General features: G+C 47.2%; 1 long non-coding RNA gene across 1 annotated transcript in view; it reads left to right on the top strand.

Annotated features, from left to right (window-relative positions):
• The window catches only part of LOC149854698 (uncharacterized), an 84712-nt gene that overhangs the window by 31129 nt on the left and 38403 nt on the right, over window positions 1–15180 (top strand). The window contains exon 2 of the long non-coding RNA XR_016438656.1: window positions 3179–3270. This is a non-coding gene — a long non-coding RNA (uncharacterized LOC149854698). The remainder of the gene's footprint in view (window positions 1–3178; window positions 3271–15180) is intronic.

The raw sequence follows: 15180 nt of genomic DNA, 5'->3' as shown, positions 1-15180 counted from the left end.
CAGCCCTGCATACCATGTGAGCTCAGGAATTCCTCAGGTGTGAGCAAGAAGGAGAAAAGGGATAAGGAAACTGAAGAGATCCCCAAGGGTTTGACCCCTTCTCTTCCCCTTCTCTCCCCTTGTGTACATGCTTATGGCTCTGTAGAAGCTTTGTACCATAGTACTGGGTTGTCACAGGACGGCTAGGCACTGTGAGAGTATCAGCCATGAGGCTGCTGGGTTCAGGATTGAGGAGGCGAGTCAGGAGTGAAATAAAGGCAAATTTATTTATAGCTTAGCATACAACAGTTAAGAGAAAGGTTAATGCGACAAACAGATAGTACAGTAATAAAGAGCTAATAGTGAATGATAACAACAGATAGACAGAATGACAAAGAGTTTCCACATGGGACTGGCAACTTATTGGCAGTCGCTCTATGCCAGGTGCGCGCCAAGTTGTTCCAGTGAAGTTAGGCGTTCCTGATCAGCACTGTCCGAGGGGTCACTGGGAAGGTCCCTTGGTCAGGATCCAGTCCTTGCTCACACTGGGAGTCCAGGGTCCTGGCTTGGTACAGCAATGGTTCTTCTGTCCCATCCTTCATGCTGGTCACCTGATATACGTGCTTCTTTATACCTTATCTTATGCTAATCTGTTGGCTTTAGAGCCACTCACAATCTTGCCCCATAGCTGTTACCCTATGGGATCAAAAGGTGTTAGAAATGATCATGAAAGGTTACCGCCCAAACTTGGGTTCATCCAATAAGCAAATTACACCACATTACTTCGAGGTTTGAAATTAGCATTACTCTGCCCTTAGTTTCTTATTCCTGGATTCTTTGGAATGTGCTAATTATATTAGGTGGTCAGATCTTGTTATGGTCTGACCTTTAAAAAACCTGTTAGATCAGCTAATTTTATAGCTGTGCTTATTTTTGGGGCTCAGTGGTCCCATGATCAGTGCAAACAGTTAGATTCAACACTTTGGTTAAATTGTGACAGACAAATTCCACTTGCAGGTTGCAAACTTACAAGCTTTGCATTAGCTAATCTTAACTGCCTATACAATTCCCGAATGCCTCCAAGAGCATATATTTATTGCTTATGATAGTAACTCATCTGGTTCTGGCTACCATACTGGGTGCAATTTTTTTGCATTTCAGTTGTAATACAGACATGTCAGGTGTTCAAAGAGATGAGATGGGGCATAGTGCCTGTAAAGAATGAGAGGGCAACTCAGGGAGGCAAGCAATGAAACAAGTGCAGGGAACCAGGGCCAGGACAGCTGTGTTTGTTGCAGAAGGATCATGGCAGTACAAAAGAGATGGATTGACTGGGGCAGTGATGTTAACCTGTGGGCACAAGTAAATTAACTACTCTGTTTGCATTATTCTAGTCAATCACTTTCTTTCGGGGCAGACAGAGATACATTCTACAGAGATTTCCCCCTGCTGCCAGCCAGGACACACATGCTGAAGAGAGTAAGTGAGCTGGGTGCATTCTTCAGAACTCCTCATCTGGCTGTCTCTTGTTTGTACCCACGACTAATTGGGCCTGCCAACCTGCACTTGCAAGCAACAGCATACACAAAACTCATGGCAGTTTTTAAAGCCAATTCAGGAAGCCTGGTCTTCAGATCTGTATTACTGAAACAGAGACACCAGGCCAGGCAAGAATGTGAGAACATTTCTGAATCCTGAAGCTTAGCAAGGAGATACAGAGGCAGCTGAGTGAAGAAGGCAGAGAAAACGCAGCTCCAGCAAGGTGTAATGTGGGGCTGAGAGAAGAAAGCTAAGTAGTGAAATAAAGCCAAACAGGTAAAAACAGCTCTTTATGGAGGGAGAAACCTCATTTACTTGTTTTAATAAATTAACAGAAGACTTGCTATGAAGTCATTCAGTTCCGTAATTTTTTTCAGTGACACAAGTGTCTTCCTGTCCCAGTAAGAGAAGGTAAAAGGCTGGGATTCTGATCCTTCTTATATCAGTTTTGCCATAGCATCACCTCCTAGGTGGCAGGGGAACAAACTATGCTTCTGATATAGTCTAGGGTCATGTCAGTCAGATCACAATCCAGCTGAGTGCCTGCAGATTCAGCAGGAACTTGTGTTTCATTCAGGGAGCAGCACAGGAAACAGGCAGCAGGAATTAGGGCAATTTAAAGGAAAATTGTATCCTTAAGGCTGAGCACAGCAGCAGTGAAGCTCAAAAGGCGGAGAACAAAGCACGTATCGCTGAGATTAAAGAGCAAGAAACATACATGCATTGGGAAGAGAATGTTTCCAATTATGAAAGGCACTTGCAAGTTTCCTGCTGGGGGTGACCTCACTGCCAAGTGAAGCAGTGTTGTGTATGATGATAGGATGGAGTGGGAGGAGGAGGCCAGTGCCTAATCCCTTTCCTGTTTTGCTCCCAGACCATAGGTATATACAGAAGTGTTCTGTGCGTGTTTCACTGCGCTGTAATTTAGAGCACTTTTTATAGCACTGTGATGGGGGAACTTACGATGCCTCTCCGTATCCTCTTATAATCTCCCAAAGAACTATAAGTACCCCAACTTTCCTGCCTGCCACTTCTTGGATGTTATTATAATATGTTCTAATTTATGATGTTACTCGTTGGGAGGGCTATTATATATATTTTGAGGTTTTGTTTGTTTTATTTATTTATTTTTGTGAGTGTCTCTATTATAGAGGAAAACCTTGCACACCTTCTCGACTATCCACGTGCACCCGCCAATATGTATATATATATATTCACAGTCGGATGCAGATTAACACTTGTCTTTCTTTTTATCCTTTATCATGCTATACAAACTTTCTTTACCTTTAAACAGAATTGGTCCATTTATATAATTTCTTTTTTAACTTTATCAGTTATATCAACTTTGTAATTCTATCTATATACTGTTCTTACATAACTACTATCAGTTTGGTCGGACTGAACTTGGTATTAGAAAACGAAGTCTCTTTATCTCTTGTTCATCCATTTATTTCTTTCTGGGGTGGAATTTTCTCTTCAAACCCCGCCATATACTTTCTTTTTAGTTCTGTTACTACAAATGTGTACATTTTATCTTGCGTGTGCCTGAAGCCTTGAATCCTTGTGACTGACACCCAGACGCCGTCTCCAAGCTGGTGGGAATGGGTCAATTCACTCTCTTCCTTTTTTTTTGTTTTTTGATTTTTTGTTTATTTTTCAGGGCAACCACCTGCCGTGTCCCACAGTGTGTCTCTTCAGGGATACGCCCCTCCTCTGAGCTCTGCTCTCTCCGGCATCATGAAAAGTCTTGAGGTAAGTCTTTTATCCTCTGGGGATCTTCTTTTTCTCTCTTTTTCTCCTCCAGCCGGTCTCTCTCTTTCTTTTTGAGACTCCCATCTCTTCTTTCTTTTTTTCTCCTGGAGCTTCTATCTGTATATGGTAATGGCTCCAGAAGTAGCATTCTCTGGCTCTTTTCGCTGCATTGCTGTTTACTCTTTCACAAGCACCATAAAGTTTCAGCAACTCTTAAATATGACGAAAGTGCAGTGTTTGGTGGAGGGTGGCCTCTGAGCCTCCCTGCACTTTCCAGACTAGGAGGCAGGGGGCACTTTGCAGCCTCCTTAAGTTTCTCCACTGGTCAGAAATTTGACCAGCATACAGAAGTTATTTAAAGCACTCTAGGTTGCTCAAGTGCTGTAAAACATAGTGCTTTAATGTAATACAGCATTTAACAAGGAACAGTTTAAAGTGCTGTAAAGCCATGCACTTCTGTTAAGTCATGGCAATAAAGCACTTTAAGTGGTGAAAAAAACAACTTCTGTACACATGCCATGTTTTACACTTAAAGTGGTTTAAATAAGTCAGCTCCATGTGCAGCTCTGAAACATGGAATCCTACTGGATCCTAGGAAGCCTGTGCCTTTCTCAGTAGGAAATAGATGAGAACTAGCCTCCCCTGAGGCTCAGTCTATGATGCAAAATCTTGATGACATAGCTTGCATACTGGCCTTGCCATGCAGACCATCAGTTCTTATGAGTTCCCCTACTCTATGTGGTCCGGCTTTGTGCCAAACCCTGGGCTGATTCTGCCCCAAGCCTCTCACTGGGCAACTCTATACTATGCCCCACTCTGGGGTCTCAGTTTCATACTTGCAACCAACTTCTCATGGGGCTGGCCCTTGCACTGGCCTTTAGGATTACTGCAATTTGGCCCTACTGAGTGCTCCCCTGGAACTGTCGTTCAGGCCTACTCCCACTTCAGCCCTACTCTGTGCAGGGCCTCCCAGGGCTCCACAGATGGCCCACTCTGGGGTCTCCAGGACCTTCATCCCTGCTGGGCTCAGGCACATACATGTGGGCCCCCACTACTTCCCCAGCTCTCAGAATTACCCACCAGATGGTGTGGGCTGGGGTTAAGGTGCCCCTACCTGCCTTTCACAAGGGAGCTAAGTGTGGTATTTCCTGGGGGCTCCCACACCACTGGGAGCCCCACCAGGCCACTCTTCCCCAGCAGGGTACAGTTTTAGGTCATACCCTGGACCAAGAGTCTCCCGCTTTTACATCTAGATGTTCCATGCTGCAGCTTAGCTATGCAGTGTTTCTGCCTGGGCTGGCAGTATTAAACTACAGCCTTTATATGCCTAGTATTCCCAAAATGGCTGCCCTGATCAGGCACCTGGTAGCTGCCTGCCTCTGCCCTTAAAGTGGCAGGCACCCAAAAGTGCACTGCCACAGAGAGATGGAAAAAACAGCATAAAAGCAGCATTGTTTGAACTGGACTGCTTTCTGCCTTGGGGTCAGTTACTGAGCTGTCTTTCAGCAGCTCAGCAGCATCAGACAACAAAGGCTACCATTCATTTCCTAGTTGTTAGCCTAGCAAGTAGGATTTAGCAATAGATTCATAGATTCATAGATGCTAGGGTTGGAAGGGACCTCAACAGATCATTGAACCCTAGATGCAGCGCTCTGCATTTCTACTTGTTATACTGCATCCTATTGTGTGCTGCCTACTTTTCTAACCTGTCCAGGTCTGCCTGCAATCGTTCCCTACCCTCCAGAGTATGTGCTTCACCCCACAATTTAGTGTTGTTTGCAAACTTGGACAGAGTACACTTCACACCCACATCCAAATCATTGATGAAGATATTGAAGAGCACAGGTCCAAGGACTGAACCCTGTGGGACACTATTACCCACATCCTTCCAAGTCAATACCAACCCATTTACTACCACTCTCTGGGTGTGACGGCTAAGCCAACTTGCCACCCACTGTACCATGTAAACATCCTCTTATTTATGAGAATGGGATGAGATACTGTATCGAAGGCCCTGCTAAAATCCAAGAAAATGACATCTACCTCTACCCCTGTGTTTAAGTTTTTTGTGACCCTGTCATAAAATGAAACCAGATTGGTCAGGCATGATCTACCTGCTATGAATCCATGCTGGTTGCCCTACTGCATTATTTTTCCCACTGGACTCCCACAAATATGATCCTTCAAATTCTTTTCAAAGACCTTTCCAAGGATGGAGGTGAGACTGACTGACCTATAATTACTCAGATCCTCCTTCCACCCCTTCTTGAAAATAGGGACCACAATGGCCTTTTTCCAGTCCTCTGGGACCTGACCCGAGTGCCATGAGTGCTCAAACAGCTGTTCCAGTTGTTCTGCTATGACACCAGCCAATTTCTTCAGTACTCTCGGATGCAGCTCATCCAGGCCTGGTAACTTAAACATATCCAGACCATCCAAGTGACTCTGCACCAAGTCTACGTTGACAGTTGCTGGGCTGGTGTCCTTCTGATGCCCATCTAAGAACCCATTAGGAGACATATCTTGGCTCCTGTTCAAGAACACTGAGGAAAAACTAATTGAATAGCGCAGCCTTGTCCCCCCTATTTGCCACTAATTGCTCCTGCTTGTTCAGTAGGGGTCCTATGCTGCCCTGAACCTTCCTTTTACTCCCTACATACCTAAAAAAAGACTTTAATTTGGTCTTTAATTTGTGTTGCCAGCCTCAGCTCTGTAGTTGCTTTGGCCTTTCTAACTGCCTCCTTGCAAGTGCGGGCCAAGTAGGTATACTCCTCCTTGGTAGCTTCCCCCTGTTTCCACTGCCTACATGCCTTCTTTTTTGCCCTTAGTCTCCCCTGGATTTCCCTGTTTAGCCAAGGGAGTTTTTTGGCTCCTTTCCCCCTTTTCCCTTGTACTGGGATGGTCTCCCTTTGTGCTTGAAGGATCACTTCCTTTAGGAATGACCACCCTTCCTGGACTCCCATCTCACCAATACTCCTATCCTGCAGCGTCATTGACTAGACTCCTAAACACACTAAAGTTAGCCTTCCTAAAGTCAAGCACTGTCACCCTACTAGTTGTTTTACCCACCCTATGCTGTATGGTGAATTCAATATCTTTTGCTTTCTTCCTATACCCTTTTATTATATTATTATATTCATTGATTTATTCCAATTTCTTTCTCCCCAGAAATCCTCTTTTTGTTTTTGTGAGTCTATTTTGATCCTTTTCAAATCTGTGCTTTCTCTCACAGTGTGCATTCCATTCACTGCGCAGGGAAGCACAGCATAATTATATTGCATATTATAATATAGAATTTATATAGGAAAACACATACATTTATTTATATATTTTTATTTTATTTACTATGTAAATACATACATACAAACATACATACATTACATAAATAAACATACATACAATTATCTTATCTACATATATTACATATATCAGATAACATTACAGAAGAAAGGCATGACCACTAAAACTGCACTCTGCCAGTGTTGGAAGGCCTGTGCAGTTTTGGAAGGCCTGTGCAGCAGCCCCAGGAAATGCCAGGACTGAGGATCCCCCTGGTTAAAGGCGGGTAGGAGGTGCCATAACCTCCAGCCACCACACACATGGACACGATCCTGGCTGGGGAAATCCCAGAGCTGTCACGTCTTCGACAGGCCTGAGGCTGGTGGTGTCCTGTTCTTGTCTTTGATAGGTTTTTGCTGTGCATTCATTCTGGTGCACAGTTGTTGCTTGGTGTCTCCATGTAATTTCCATGTGATGTCTTCATGTATGTATTGTTTTGTGAAGATATCTCCATATTGTTGGCAGGTTTTGCATGTCTTGTCATGGCCTGGCCTAGATCCATTCAGTGTGTTTTGGGCTGTAGAAAGTTGGTTTCTGGTGATGAGGTTGCAAGGTTCAGTGCTTGTTTGAATTTACAAAACACTTGCCACAGATGAGCCTATGAACTGCACCTGTGAACGAAACAGTACTGTTTTGTACAGCCCTAATAGCCATGCTAGTTAGGGTACAGCTATGCTGCCAAAACTCTGATGTAGATACAACTATGGCAGCAGAAGAGGAGTGGTATCAACTGATCAGAATTTGGCAGGAGGGGGCATAGCCTCATTGGTAGAACCCTCAACACCTTGCCTATGGAGTATTTTAATGATGTCACTGGTGTCAGCACAGCTGTAGTAGCAGGGCCTCTGCAATGTAGATTATTGTGAATGGCATGAACTTTCTAAGAAAGGAGAGGATTTGAGATGGGGGAAGGGCAAGGCCCCACCCTCTTTCTTACAAGTGGGTTCATTGAAGAAATAGGTTGCAGTGATTTATATAGTTCCAGAGTTTTTGCTAGATCCCAAGGAGCATGTAGAGGCAAGGGGTTCTGCAGCACAGAAGCTCTATTACCCGAGTGCCTAGCTCCCTGAATCAGGCCCATATTTTACTCTTGGTATTTATCATGATCCTAAACTCCCTTTTTCCCTTTTTTTGGGGGGGAAACTGATCAATCTGCTCAGATTTGATTCATGACCTCTGGGGACTGTTGCCCCTTAGCCAAACTAGAAATTATGGGTGAAAAAGGCTTTTAGGAATAAATCCAAAGGCTGCTTAATAGATAAATAAATAAATGAAATGGCTGAAGTTAATCACAACTTTTACCTTCATACACATAGACATCAGGGCTGGAAGGGACCTCAAGAGATCATCGAGTCCAGCCCCCTGCCCAAAGGGCAGGAAGTCAGCTGGGGTCATAGGATTCCAGCAAGATAAGCATCCAATTTACTCTTGAAGGTGTTCAATGTAGGTGCTTGAACCACCTCCGCTGGCAGACTGTTCCAGACCTTGGGGGCTCGGACAGTAAAGAAATTTTTCCTTATGTCCAGCATGAAACGGTCTTGCAGGAGTTTGTGACGGTTCGACCTCGTCATCTCTTGGGGCACTCTGGTGAACAAATGTTCCCCCAGATCCTGGTGGTCACCCCTGATAAACTTATAGGTGGCCATCAGATCACCCCTGAGCCTACGCTTTTCCAGGCTAAAGAGTCCCATGTTTCTCAGCCTATCATCATAAGATCTGTTTTCCTGACCTCTGATCATGCGCGTGGCTCTCCTCTGGACTCTCTCAAGCTTCTCCACATCCTTTTTGAATTGTGGAGCCCAAAACTGGACACAGTACTCCAGCTGCGGCCTCACCAAGGCCGAGTACAAGGGGAGAATGACGTCCCGGGATTTGCTCGAGAAGCGTCTATGGATGCAAGCCAGCATTTTGGTCACTTTATTAGCTGCAGCATCGCATTGCAGGCTCATGTTCATCTTGTGGTCAATGATGACCCCCGAGTCTCTTTCTTCTGTAGTGCTATCCAACGTAGTACTGCCGAGCCTATAAGGATGCTGCAGGTTTTTCCTCCCAAGGTGGAGAACCTTGCATTTTTCGGTGTTAAACACCATCAGGTTCTTGTCTGCCCATTTGCTGAGCTTGTCCAGGTCAGCCCGGATCACCCACCTATCCTCTGGCGTGGATGCTTTGCCCCAAAGTTTGATGTCATCGGCAAACTTGGCCAGTCCACTCCTGACTCCAGTGTCCACATCGTTAATGAAGATGTTGAACAGTATGGGTCCCAGGACAGAGCCTTGAGGGACCGCACTGGTCACAGGGCACCACGATGAGTGACTGCCATCAATTACAATCCTCTGGGTCTGACCACGGAGCCAATTTCCCAGCCAGTGGATCGTGGTGGAGCAAGGCCACAACTGGCCAGTTTGGCCAAGAGGTGATCATGGGATACCAGATCAAAGCTTTTTTGAAGTCAAGATATATGACATCAATCTCTTCTCCCTCGTCCAGGTGATAGGTCACCTGGTCATAGAAGGAAATGAGATTGGTCAAACAAGACCTACCCACAACAAACCCATGCTGGCTATCCCTTAGGATGTTAGCCTGGGCCAGTCCCTCAAGGATGGCCTCCTTAATAAACTTTTCTAAGATCTTCCCCAGGATAGAAGTCAGGCTAATGGGCCTGTAGTTAGCCCGATCCACTCCCCTCCCTTTCTTGAAGATCGGCACCACATTGGCCTTCTTCCAGTCTTCAGCCACTACACCAGAGCGCCAGGAGTTTTCAAAGATCTGTGCCGGGGCTGGGCTATGACGCTCGCCAGCTCCTTGAGTACCCTTGTTTCTAACTGAAAGCCAGGTGTGATTTGTAGCATGTTGGTGTAGCTCTATGTGTGCTGTATTTTGTGGTTCATTTATGTACCTCATCATTTCCATGGGACTTTTACAATATCTGCCATAAATAATCCATGTCTAAAGGACAGTTAATGTAAGTTAACTGCTATAGCTGTCTTTGATATTTCAGATGTGTCTGAATTCAGGTATCCAGATTTTGATCCTTGATTGCATAACAGTGGGTGGGTCTACAGAAGACACTTTACTGCGCAGTAGGCTAGCTTACTGTGCAGCAAGCACACATGTCTACACATGTATATGTTTACTGTGCAGTAAAAACCCTTAATCATGGTTAAATTTGCTACCTGCAAATGCAGACCTGGCCTTCCCCATGCCAAAGAGGTGTCTGATGTACTGGAGGCTGGGGGGTGTGGCCAGCTTCAGCAGGGCGAGGGTTAGCCGGGTGGCTGGGGGGACGGCCAGTTGCATGCTGGTGTGCTGTTGCTTTAGGTGGGGATGGAACTGCTGGAGGAGGTCCCAAAAGGTGGCCCAGGTCAGATGGACTGCATCCAGACACTGCTTATTGTGTCACGTGTGCTAGACAATGTGCAGCCACCAATCCTGGCTGGCTTGATGGGCCCAGTGGTGGCAGGGCTGAAGGCTCAGGAGGGTGACAGCAGCCCTGGGGGTGTCCAGGAACTCCTTGTTGGTGTGCCTGACAGTGGCAGTTGTGAAGGCATTCAGTCACTGAGCATGGGGGAGCCAGGCTGGGTGAGATGGACATGTGACAGTTGGTGGTCTGCATGGTGGGTCATCAGGGCCATCATGGTGGCCATCAGGAGCCCAGGGCATTGGTAGTTGCTGCTAGGGGTAGGGACTGAAGCAGCCATAGTGTGGGGAGGCAGCATGGGCAAGGAGAGAGCTGCTGCTTGCTGCCTCTGCACTGGACATGCTTCTCCTAGGCAGAGTAGTTTCTGGCCAGGGAGCAGAGAGCAGGGATTGCTTTTGAAGAGGGCTGCCACCTAATGGCAGGTGTAGCCAGAGCCTGGAGCTCCCCTCAGTAGTAGCAGGGGCCCATTGCTGGGCTGCAGGAAGTTTGGTGCTAAGAGCAGCAAATCTGCTCTCTAGTCCCTGCATGTGTAGACACCTGTTGAAGACCACTTAATCTGCAGTAGTTTACACCAGTGTTCAATGTATGTGAAGCCTTCATGTGCAATGAATGCAAAGCAATAAACTCCTGAGCAGTTTGAGCTAGAATGAACTGCTGCAGGGCACAACATCTACACATGTGCCTCAGACAGCAGCAATTTGACCTAGGTCACAGTAGGCCCCTGACTGGCTGGGCTGAGTGTATGCAATTCATGCCTGCAGTCACAGTGTGTGTTTCTGTGCATTAAACTACTGTTCCCAACATTACCATCCTATGGAAGAGTTAAATAGTTTAGTGTCCTTTAATACTGGCACGTGTGTAGATGGTGATGCTTTTCTGCACAGCTAATTAGCCTACTCTGCAGTAAAGTGCATATGTAGATGTACCCAGTAGGTGCAAGCTGTTTGCCTGTGGTAAAAGGAATATTGAACTTTCTTTCTGCCTTTGTCTTTGCTTCCTTTCCACATTAGAACACATGACTTGAGTCTACTAGCATTAGTTTAGCAGCTTACCCATCAAACAGTTCTAGTGTGTTTGTGGAGTATTTGTGGAGGCAGCAGCTAGCAGTCAATGGGCAAGTCTTACACATGCTCCTGACTGCACAGTTGGTAATGCACAGTCATTTACTACTTGTTTTACCAAATATTAAATCACTGTGTAGTACCCGTCAGTACTGCACAGTCCTGGCAGTGCATGGGTCATTTCTGACTCTACCACACATAGCAACAAGCTATACAGTGGCTTATCACTACTGCACAGTAGAGATGGCATCACTGTTAGTGCCCACCAATGCTGCGTCACTGTAGCTTGTCCCTATGGTGATGCAGTGTGTCATGTAGATGCGTCCAGTGTGGGCTCATGTTAAAAAAGATCCCTTCCCCTTCTAAGATAAAATGCTGTCCAGGAGGCCAAGAGACTAATGTAAGTTACAAGCTGCATGTACGGGAACTGTTTTGCCTGCTTCTGGAATCAGACCTCATCTGGGTGAAAGACAGTACATGTTTACAAACATGGAGCAACATGACCCTGTGATGGGGCTGGGGGAGATCAAAGAGAAGCACCGGGAGCAGCGGTGGAGCAACCCTGTCCTTACCTGGTCTCAGAGCCAAGAAGCTGCATTGCACTGGAGATGCTGCGTTTTGCAGCCTCTCACTCCATCGTTTTCAAAACAGACACTCACTGCATTTTCAAAGCAGCCTTTCACTCCACAGTTTGGGCCCAGCTCCAGAGCGAGATACATGGGTGTAAGCCTGTTATGCCCCCATGAGCTTGGACCCTCCAGTGGACCCCCAACTTGACCCCCAGCATGAGCTGGGAGGTAAGTGGGGTTCACAGTGGGTGGGCACTAGACAGTGGGGCAGCTGAGTGGAGCTGAGGGTCATACCCCCATGACTCCTACTTAGGCCAGCCCCCTAGGAAGGTGCACAAACAGAGCATGCAAACAGGCATGCTCTGGGCCCAGCACATAAATTTGTACAGGAGGGTGAACAGGATGGGCTATCAGCAGGCACTTTCACTGCTATGTGCCTCCGGGCTGCTGAAGCCCCTTGATAGTCCTAAGGCACCAGATCTAAGGGGAAGGGAATGAGGGACCAATCCATCCTGCTTCCCTCCCCCCAGGACAAGACTTAGGGACCCAGGGAATGATCAGGAGCCTGGAAGGCCAGTAGGTCCCATTGCAGACAGCTATCTGAGTCTGTCTGCTAAGCAGCAACAGCAGCTGATGGGGACTATGTAGGAGTAATCACATTCACCTGGTTTCCTACTTAAGTACTTAGGAGGCTGTGTGACCAGGGTCTGCTCTGCAGACATGGTGATGGGTACGTGGCACACCCCTTGGCTTCCAGGTCTGGATGCAGCACCTGCCCTTGGTACCGCAGAGGTTTTTACCCAGACAGAGCCTATGGTTCCAGCCTCCATGCAGATGGAGCTGTTTCCTCCAGGCTGCAAAGGCTGCCTGGCACATCAACCAGAGACTGGGGGATGGGGCACTGGCACTCCCACTTGTGGGATGTGTTTGTTGGTGGAGACTCTGGAGGGCTGGGTGAGGGAGCTCCAGGAGGAAGTAAACAGGCTGTGAATCATCAGGGAACACAAGTCAGTGATCGACATGTACTGCCAGGCCCTGCACACAGAGATGGATGCCATGGAAACTGGGCAGAAGAACAGGCTTGAGCAAGATGCCCCAACCAATGGCAGGTGGACATTGGTCACTGTGACAGTGCACCTTTGGTGCCTACCACTTTAAGGGCTGGAGTCAAGCAGCCGACAGGTGCTTGATTAGGTTGGCCATTTTAGGACCCAGCATACACAGGCTGGGGCAGCAGTCTGTTGCTATCAGCCAAGGGGGTAACATCAGCCAGCTGAGCTACTGCTCCTGGAACAATTTGGAGGTAAGGGCAGGAGCTACGGGAATGGCAGGAGGCTCCTGGTCCTGGGCATGATGTGAAACTGCACCCTGCTGGGGAAGGGGGGTCTGGTGGGACTGTGGGGGGACAGCCTCCAAGAACCAGACCAGTTACTCCCCCCAGCGAAAGGCAGGTAGGGGCACTTTAACCCCAGCTCCCACCATTTGGTGGGTAATTGTGAGAGCAGAGTGGGGCCAGGAGCACCTATAGAGAGGAACCTGAGCCCAGCAGGGGTGTGATGAGGTGCATTAGTAGATGCATCAATAGCCCTACACAACAGCTATGCAGTAGGGGTGTGTGAAACAGGCCCTATTCAATTTGGATTCAGAGTCAGCCTGAATCAGGGACAGTGATTCGATTTAATTGATTTGGATCATTGTCTCTGATTTGATTTGGCCACATCCGAATCTGAAGATTTGATGCTGATTCAGAGAATCAACAATTTGGACATAGACACAGCTTTAAAAAATTTTTCTAGATACCTTGAGGTAGCAGGCACGGCTTGTGATTGCTGCAGGTGCATGGCATCCCATAGGAGTGGAAGGGGGGCCCTCCACATGCTCGGCAGTGAACCTGGAAGTGGACCAGAAGCACTTCCGGTCCACTTCCAGGTCTGCTGGGGAGCAGGCGCGGGCCCCCCTCTGCGCCTCCCTGGCTTGGCGATTGGTCACAGGGGGACCCCAGGTGCTCCCCCGACCCAGGAGACACCAGGCACTGAGCCGGGGTGGGGGGGAGGGTCCTGCGCACTCCCTGGCAGACCCGGAAGTGTACCAGAAATGCTTCTGGGGGACACTCTATGCACTCCACTATCGCAGCATTCATGAGCCCCTGCTACCTAGAAGTATGTAGAAAAAACATTTAAAGCTGTCTCTATGTCCAAATCTCTGAAACTTTCTGAATCACTCCAAATGGATTCAGAGGGTTCTGATTCAATCTGGAGAGATTAAAGGGTCCTTCAATTTGATTCAGATTTAGAAATTTGGCCACTGATTTGGGCTGAATCTCTGCCGAATCGAATCAGGGATTGAAGTTTTGCACAGCCCCACTATGTAGCCCTTACATCATTGATGGATGGGGCTTCTGTGTCCTCTGCTCTGCAAACAGGATGGGAACAACCGCCCCTGCCTAGGAAACATGAAGAGTGACTGTCATAGGAGACTCCCTGCTACAGGGCACAGAAGGAGTCATTTGTCATTCAGACCCTTTTACTCTAGAGGTCTGCTGCCTTCCAGGAGCTAGGATCCTAGATGTCACAGAAAGGGATCCCTAAGTTAGTCCACCCAATGGATCACTATCCCATGCTTCTTGTCTATGTGGGCATCAATGACACATTGAAAAACAGCCCTGGAAGAATCATGGGCAACTCAAGGACCTAGGGGCACAAGTGGTCTTCTCCTGAATACTCCCAGTCAGGGGCTGAGGACAATGAAGGGAGGAGTGCGTCAAGGAGGACAAGTGAAGGCTTCAGAGATGGTGTCATTGCATAGGCTTTGGATTCCTGGACCTTAGTAGGCAGACAAGTTTCTCTGGGTGAATGTGATATCTTTTATTATACAAGCTAAATAGTTGGAAAAAAAAATCTTAGCAAGCTTTTGGGTTTAAAAACTCTTTGTCAGGCTGAGGAAGAACCTTGTCTGCCTATGTCCTTAGACCATCACAGCTACAACCTACACCCCTCAACCTTAGTAGGCAGTTCAACGGCAGTGGTCTACATGTAAAAAGAAGGTATTCACCTCTGTTACCAGATCTGCCCATCCATTTTGGGGTATGCTCATTTATTAGGGTTACATTTCTGGTGTCTCTGTAATTCTATTGATGTGCTGCTTATGTCACTTGTGTTTCTATATGAAGCTAACCTCTCCCTTCTGCAAGTTCCCACCCCCAGTGGAGCTACCTTGCAGGGTTTAGTTTCAATGGGACTGGGTTTCTCCAGCCACTGAATTGATCGAACACACACACATTAACAGGGCACATCTGAGCGGGCAGGGTTACTCAGCAGTTCCAGGCTGACACCCTCATATGCCACAGACTTAGCACAGAAACAGAGCACGTCTGAGCTGACTGGGTCAATCAGCATTTACAAGCTGACACCCTCATATGCCACAGACTCGGCACAGAACTTAGTTCAGCAGGGCAACAATAAAATGTAGTCAGACACATGTACACAAGCTAACAGACAATGTCTGAGCGGGAACTCAGCATTTA

Source organism: Crocodylus siamensis, chromosome 12, assembly GCF_052110815.1.
Source record: "Crocodylus siamensis isolate JL-2025a chromosome 12, ASM5211081v1, whole genome shotgun sequence".
In the NCBI taxonomy this organism is placed as follows: domain Eukaryota; kingdom Metazoa; phylum Chordata; order Crocodylia; family Crocodylidae; genus Crocodylus; species Crocodylus siamensis.
The sequence above is the reverse complement of the archived record's forward strand: the minus strand, read 5'-3'. Positions and strand labels throughout refer to the sequence as shown.